This window comes from Arachis ipaensis, chromosome B6 (assembly GCF_059453495.1).
Source record: "Arachis ipaensis isolate K30076 ecotype BB chromosome B6, ASM5945349v1, whole genome shotgun sequence".
Taxonomy (NCBI): Eukaryota; Viridiplantae; Streptophyta; class Magnoliopsida; order Fabales; family Fabaceae; genus Arachis; species Arachis ipaensis.
Genome location: NC_142441.1, coordinates 44,108,863 through 44,116,742, shown reverse-complemented (window position 1 = coordinate 44,116,742; position 7,880 = coordinate 44,108,863).

The following is a 7,880-nucleotide window of genomic DNA, read 5'->3' as shown; positions in this document are numbered from 1 at the left end:
GTTTTTAGAGGTTAGTAATTTTGGTAATTTTGATTTTGGTTAGTTTTTAGAAATGTAAATAGTGGGTAGGAGAGTCCTGTTTCTGTTTTATGCTTCTTTAAAAAAAAAGTCCCCTCACGCGTACGCTTGACCCACACATACGCGTGACCCCCTAAATTTGAACGTGCCATGATCGTGCATGGATTGTGCCATCGCACGGTCCAAACAGAGACTCGTGTGAGGACCGTGCTGGTTTGATGCGGGGCGCACAACCCTTTTCACGCATACGGGTCGCCCCATAAACTTGAATCATGAATTTTTTATGCTGGCACTGTGCCATCGCACGATCCTGATTGAGAGTTGTGTGCGTGGTGGGTGGAAACTGTGCGTCTAACACAAATTCTTCCCACGCGTACGTGTGACCCATGTATACACGTCACCTTCTATTTCCCCTTCTCATGCCTATGCGTGCCAGACGCATACCCGTCGCATCCCATTTTTGTCACTCACGCGTACGCGTGACATTCCGCATACGCATGACCCCTGCCTTGTTTCACACACTCTTCTTTTCTTTTTTTTTTTCTCTATTTCTTTTCTTTTTTTCTCTTCTCCTCTCTTCTTCCCCTCTCCAACCATCATCTACTACTACCATTTACCTTCCACCATCATCTCATCTAGTTAGTTAATTAGTTAATTAGTTAGTTAGTTAGTTAGCTTAATTTTTGTTTTAGGTGATGGGTGTTGGATTATTGATTTAATTTGCTGATTTGCTGTTATTGCTGTTGATTACTGACATGATGCTATTTTAACATCGTTGTCATTGATATTCATTGTTGGATTTCTTTGTTGAGGTTATACTTTGTTGCTTGGTATTGAATTCTTCATGCTTAACATTTGTTAATATCAAGTACTATTGACATTGCTTTCAAAGCATTCTAAATCTTTTGAATTGCATGTTTTGGTCACTATGTGATTTAAATTCTTTCACCATGACCAGGAAATTTTTTTATGTTGGATGATATGCATTTATCTTAATGCTTTATGTTGCTTGATCATAGGCATCCGTATGTTATGCTTATGCCTTAATGACATGTTAATCCTTAATTGTCTAACTATGTGCTTTACACATACTTGAAACTATTCATTTTGGCATAATGCTTCATTTGTGAAATTGGATCGCAAGCTCATCTAATGACATCTTTTTGAAATTCTCAAGCTATATGGACCATGCTTGCTATGTGATTGATTTTAACTTCTATCTCTCTTTTCTTAAGTTCATAGCAACCATGTTTCCCATTCTATGTCAATTAGGTAATACAAACAAACTTCAAGGTGTGTCATTGATTGATGTGCAAGTTTCATATCTCATTTGGTTCATTAACTCTCTTGCACATCAACCAATGTTCATTCAATATCCATTTCACAATTGCGTGATTATTGCTTGAATACTTTTATGCTTCTTTATTACTTGTTTGGTTGTCTTAACCTACAAGTTTTTCTTTGAAGTATTTCAAACACGCTAAAATGAGTGAAGTGCATGTTTCTTTTGTATAAATGTGGCATAGCTTTTAAATGCTAGTGTGTCTGTTCTGAACCGCGTGCAACCTAGAATTCACGCACTATTTTTCTTAATGTCACAAACTGATTCACTCACTTCATTTTAGTGATTATCACCTCATTCCAACAATGAATGCTTCCTAGCTTTTACATTTACTCGTCTTACTATCCTTTTTTCTATCTTTTAGGATGATTCACCGTAAGCAAAAAGGGAAGCAAAAGAAAGAACATGCAGCAGCCGGTTGATCCACCAGCTAAAGGTGGCAATCTGTGAAGTCGCCAAATCCCCCTTGCTCATCTCTGAATGCACCGAGGACGGTGTAAACCTTTAAGTGTGGGGAGGTTGTCCGACCAATCGGCCATTTTTAGGTGAAAATTTTTAATCCAAACACTTTTACATTTCATTTTTTTCTTTTCTTCTTCTTCTATCACTAGGTCTTTTAAAATTTTTAGTTGAATTTTTTTAGTTTGCATATATATAATAAGCTTAGTCAAAATAATGAAAATTTCCAAGAAATTTATCTATAGGGCACCCCAATTGATTTGAAGGAAAAAATTTTTCATTGAACTTGCTTGAATCATATATTGTGGAACATATTTTTGAGCAAAGAACGCATAAGCTTGTGAGTTTTTGAGACTAATTGTGTGGTTGCATCATATAACCACTATTTTCCTTCTTGTGAGTTATTCTCTCTCTATGATTGTAATCTTTGATTTGTTTGATTCTTTATGTCCATTATTTAGTGTATAAATGCATTTATATGATTGTGTCCTTCATTTCAAATAGCTCACTTACCCAAATAGCCTACCTTTTATCCACCTTTGTTAACCAATTTTGAGCTTGTTTTAATCCCTTTTGTTCTTAATTCTAACACATCACTACCCCTAAGTGAAAAATAATATATGTCCTTAATTTGGATCTTTGATTAGCTTAGGCTAGTGAGAGTGTATATCATTTAAGTGCGAGAAGTTTAGGAACATTGGTTGATATAAAAGTGTGTTTTGTAGTTTTGTTGAAAATTTTGAGAATTGGGTACATACTCATTCATGACATAAAATTCACACCCCCATTCAAAATTGGTGAATTAGTTCTTTTGGCAAGCGCACCAAAATTATCATCAAGTAATAAGCCACAGTGGAGTGGGATCGTATCCACAGAGATTGGCAAATTCGAGCAGTTTTAATCAATTGATGAATTAGTCAAGCGGATCAATAGGATTGTAAAGTGCAGAATTGTAAATGACATAAATGTAAATGACTATAATATAAAAAAAAGCAATAAAGTGCAGGAATATAAATGGCAGAATGTAAAGTGCAGAATCATAAATGACTTGAATATAAATGGGAATGGGGAATTGCTGAATGTAAAAATAAGCTATAAAGAATTGGATAGATAAGAATGGGGAAATTCATTGAGATTGGGAGATGTTGTCTCTTTGGATCAAATCTAGCTTATATCCTCTTCAATCATGCAACTCATTGACCTCTTAGCAATCATGATTGATTGAGCCCCAATCTCTTGGTGACTCAATCTCTCAGATCTTGATCAATAGCCAATTCCTTGGTCTAATTGCTCATAAAGAGAGATATGCTTGGTCCCTGATTATACCACACACCATTATAGGTCCAAGTAGAGGGAGGATTATATGTCACATATCCAAACACCAAAACCCAGATTCTACTCAAGTGTGAGAAGGGATTTCAAGCATGGTTTCATGTTTTCTTTCCCAAGGTTCCCATGAAACCCAATTGCATTCAATCTCTTTCCCAAGATAATTGAATACTAAGCATTAAAAACGAAATTCCTTCTAGAAAATCAAAGAGAAGATGAAGAGAAGAAGAATTTCACTATTATCAATCCATCAAGTACAACAGAGCTCCCTCTCTCAATGAGAGGGAAGTTAGCTACTCATAGCTCAAAAAGTACTCAAAAGTGAAGTGTAAAAGTGGATCTAAAACTGACTTCTTAACCCCCATCTTCAGTACTCCTTGGGGGTATTTATACTACTCCTAGTAAAATAAAAGAATTACAAAACTGAAAAAGGAAAATTACATTTTGGAGGGAAAAGAAAACACTCAATAAGCGTGACTTCTCAGCTGGCGTGTGGCTAGCGCTTTTCTGGCGTGTCACGTGCCCTTCACTTCTAGCTTGGCGTGCCAGACCCAATCCTTCAAGTGGCACGCTCGTCCCTTTAACAACCTTGGCATGCCACGCCTTCGAACTCAAGTGGCACGCCATAGTGGAATTCTTGTGTTGGCGTGCCACGCCTTCGAACTCAAGTGGCACGCCCCTTGCCTTTCTCACTTCTCTTTGCCTCTGGAAACTTGAACTGGAGTGCCATGCCCAAGGTTTGGCATGCCATGCCCTTGCTCTATGCTTGGCTAGTGATGAGCGGATAATTTATACGCTTTTTGGCATTATTTTTAGTATGTTTTTAGTATATTTTAGTTAGTTTTTATTATGTTTTTATTAGTTTCTAAATAAAATCACATTTCTGGACTTTACTATGAGTTTGTGTGTTTTTCTGTGATTTCAGGTATTTTCTGGCTGAAATTGAGGGACTTGAGCAAAAATCTGATTCAGAGGCTGAAAAAGGACTGCAGATGCTGTTGGATTCTGACATCTCTGCACTCGAAGTGCATTTTCTGAAGCTATAGAAGCCCAATTGGCGCGCTCTCAATTGCGTTGAAAATTAGACATCCTGGGCTTTCCAGCAATATATAATAGTCCTTACTTTGCCCGACATTTGATGGCCCAAATCGGCGTTCCAAGTCAGCATAGAAATTCTGGCGTCAAAACGCCAGAACTGGCATAAAAGCTGGAGTTAAACGCCCAAACTGGCACAAAAGCTGGCGTTTAACTCCAATAAAAGCCTCTACACATGAAAGCTTCAACGCTCAGTCCAAGCACACATCAAGTGGGCCCTGAAGTGGATTCTGCATCATTTACTCATTTCTGTAAACCCTAGGTTACTAGTTTTCTACAAATAGGACCTTTTGCTATAGATTTTTTAAAAAAAAAAACACACTTGATCATACTTTTGATCTTGGTTCTTCTGGTTCCCTCTCTGGGGCCGAAGCTAATGATCACCATTATCACTTTTGTATTTTCAACGGTGGAGTTTCTACACACCATAGATTAAGGTGTGGAGCTCTGCTGTTCCTCATGAATTAATGCAAAGTACTATTGTTTTTATATTCAATTCACGCCTACTTCTTCTCTAAGATATACACTCATTCTTCAACCTGATGAATGTGATGATCTGTGACACTCATCATCATTCTCACCTATGAACGCATGCCTGACAACCACTTCCGTTCTACATGCAAATAAACTTGAATGTGTATCTCTTGGATTTCTAATCCAAGATTAGAACCTTCGTGGTATAGGCTAGAATCAATTGGTAGCCATTCCTGAGATCCGAAAAGTCTAAACCTTGTCTGTGGTATTTCGATTAGGATCTGGGAAGGGATGACTGTGACGAGCTTCAAACTCGCGAGTGTTGGGCGTAGTGACAGACACAAAAGGATCAATGGATCCTATTCCAACATGATCGAGAACCAACAGCTGATTAGCCGTGCGGTGACAGCGCATTTGGACCATTTTCACTGAGAGGACGGGAGGTAGCCATTGACAACGGTGAAACCCAACATACAGCTTGCCATGGAAAGGAGTATGAATGATTGGAAGAAGGCAATAGGAAAGCAGAAGTTTAGGAGGAACAAAGCATCTTCATACGCTTATCTGAAATTTTCACCAATGAATTACATAAGTATCTCTATCTTATTTTATGTTTTATTTATCTTTTAATTATCTTAAACTCCATAACCATTTGAATCCGCCTGACTGAGATTTACAAGATGACCATAGCTTGCTTCAAGCCGACAATCTCCGTGGGATCGACCCTTACTCACGTAAGGTTTATTACTTGGACGACCCAGTGCACTTGCTGGTTAGTTGTGCGGAGTTGTGACAAAGAGTTGAGATTACAATTGTGCGTACCAAGCTGTTGGCGCCATTGATGATCACAATTTTGTGCACCAAGTTTTTGGCGCCATTGATGATTACAAAACCCCCCACTTTCAAACTCTAAGTTTGGTGTTAGGAGGCCACAACCAAACTCTAAGTTTAGTGTTAAGAGGCCATCATCATGCTCTGAGTATCTGTGAGGCTCCATAAGAGCCCACTGTCAAGCTACTGACATTAAAGAAGCACTTGTTGGGAGGCAACCCAATTTTACTTATCTATGTAAAATTTCTATTTTCCATTGTTATTTTATGTTTTCTGTAGATTGATGATCATGTGAAGTCACAAAAACAATTGAAAAAGCAAAAACAAACTGAAAAACAGAATGAAAAATAGCACACCCTGGAGGAGAAGCCTACTGGCGTTTAAACGCTAGTAAGGGTAGCAGAATGGGTGTTAAACGCCTAGTCTGGCACCATTCTGGGCGTTTTTAACGCCAGAAATGGGCACTAGACTGGCGTTTAACGCCAGGATTGGCAGCAAAGGGCGTTTCGCAAGCCTAATTGGTGCAGGGATGAGAAATCCTTAACACCTCAGGATCTGTGGACCCCACAGGATCCCCACCAACGTCAACTCACTCTCTCTTTTTTTCACACCTTTTCATAATACTCTTCCCCAAATACCCTTCACCAATCACCTCAATACCTCTTCCCCAAAAACCCCTCACTTATCAAATCCTACCCTCTTCTCCATAAACCCTTCACCAATCCACATCCATCCATCATAAACTCCACCTACCTCACCCTTCAAATTTAAACCACTTTCCCTCCCAAACCCACCCATACATGGCCGAACCTTACCCTCTCCCCACTCCTATATAAACCCATCTTCACCCCTTCATTTTCACACATCTTAAACACTACTTCTCCCCCTTGGCCAAAATACTAACCCCCCCTACATCTCCTCTATTTCTTCATCCTCTACTCTCTTCCTTCGTCTTTTGCTCGAGGACGAGAAAACCTTCTAAGTTTGGTGTGGTAAAAGCATTGCTTTTTATTTTTCCATAACCATTTATGGCACCTAAGGCCGGAGAAACCTCTAGAAAGAGGAAAGGGAAGGCAAAAGCTTCCACCTCCGAGTCATGGGAGATGGAGAGATTCATCTCAAGGGTACATCAAGACCACTTCTATGAAGTTATGGCCAAGAAGAAGGTGATCCCCAAGGTTCCTTTCAAGCTCAAAAAGGGTGAATACCCGGAGATCTGACATGAGATTCGAAGAAGAGGTTGGGAAGTTCTCACCAACCCTATTCAACAAGTCGGAATCTTAATGGTTCAAGAGTTCTATGCCAATGCATGGATCACCAAGAACCATGATCAAAGTGTGAACCCAGACCCAAAGAATTGGCTTACAATGGTTCGGGGGAAATACTTAGATTTCAGTCCGGAAAATGTAAGGTTGGCATTCAACTTGCCAATGATGCAAGGAGATGCACACCCCTACACTAGAAGGGTCAACTTTGATCAAAGGTTAGACCAAGTCCTCATAGACATTTGTGAAGAGGGCGCTCAATGGAAGAGAGATTCAAGAGAAAAGCCGGTTCAACTAAGAAAGCATGACCTCAAGCCCGTGGCTAGGGGATGGTTGGAGTTCATCCAACGCTCAATCATTCCCACTAGCAACCGGTCTGAAGTTACTATAGACCGGGCTATCATGATCCATAGCATCATGATTGGAGAGGAAGTAGAAGTTCATGAGGTTATATCCCTAGAACTCTACAAGGTGGCGGACAAGTCCTCTACTTTGTCAAGGTTAGCCTTCCCTCATCTCATTTGTCACCTTTACAATTCAGCTGGAATTGACATAGAGGAAGACATCCTCATTGATGAGGACAAGCCCATCACTAAGAAAAGGATGGAACAAACAAGAGATCCCACTCATGGACAAGAGCATGAGGAAATTCCTCATCATGAAATCCCTGAGATGCCTCAAGGGGTGCATTTTCCTCCACAAAATTATTGGGAGCAAATTAACACCTCCCTAGGAGAATTAAGTTCCAATATGGGAAAACTAAGGGTGGAACACCAAGAGCATTCTATCCTCCTTCATGAAATTAGAGAAGATCAAAGAATCATGAGAGAGGAGCAACAAAGGCAAGGAAGAGACATTGAGGAGCTCAAGCACTCCATAAGATCTTCAAGAGGAAGAACTAGCCGCCATCACTAAGGTGGACCCGTTCTTTAATTTTCTTGTTCTTTATTTTCTGTTTTTCGAATTTTTTATGCTTTATGTTTATCTATGTTTGTGTCTTTATTACATGATCACTAGTGTCTTAGTGTCTATGTCTTAAAGCTATGAATGTCCTATGAATCTATCAC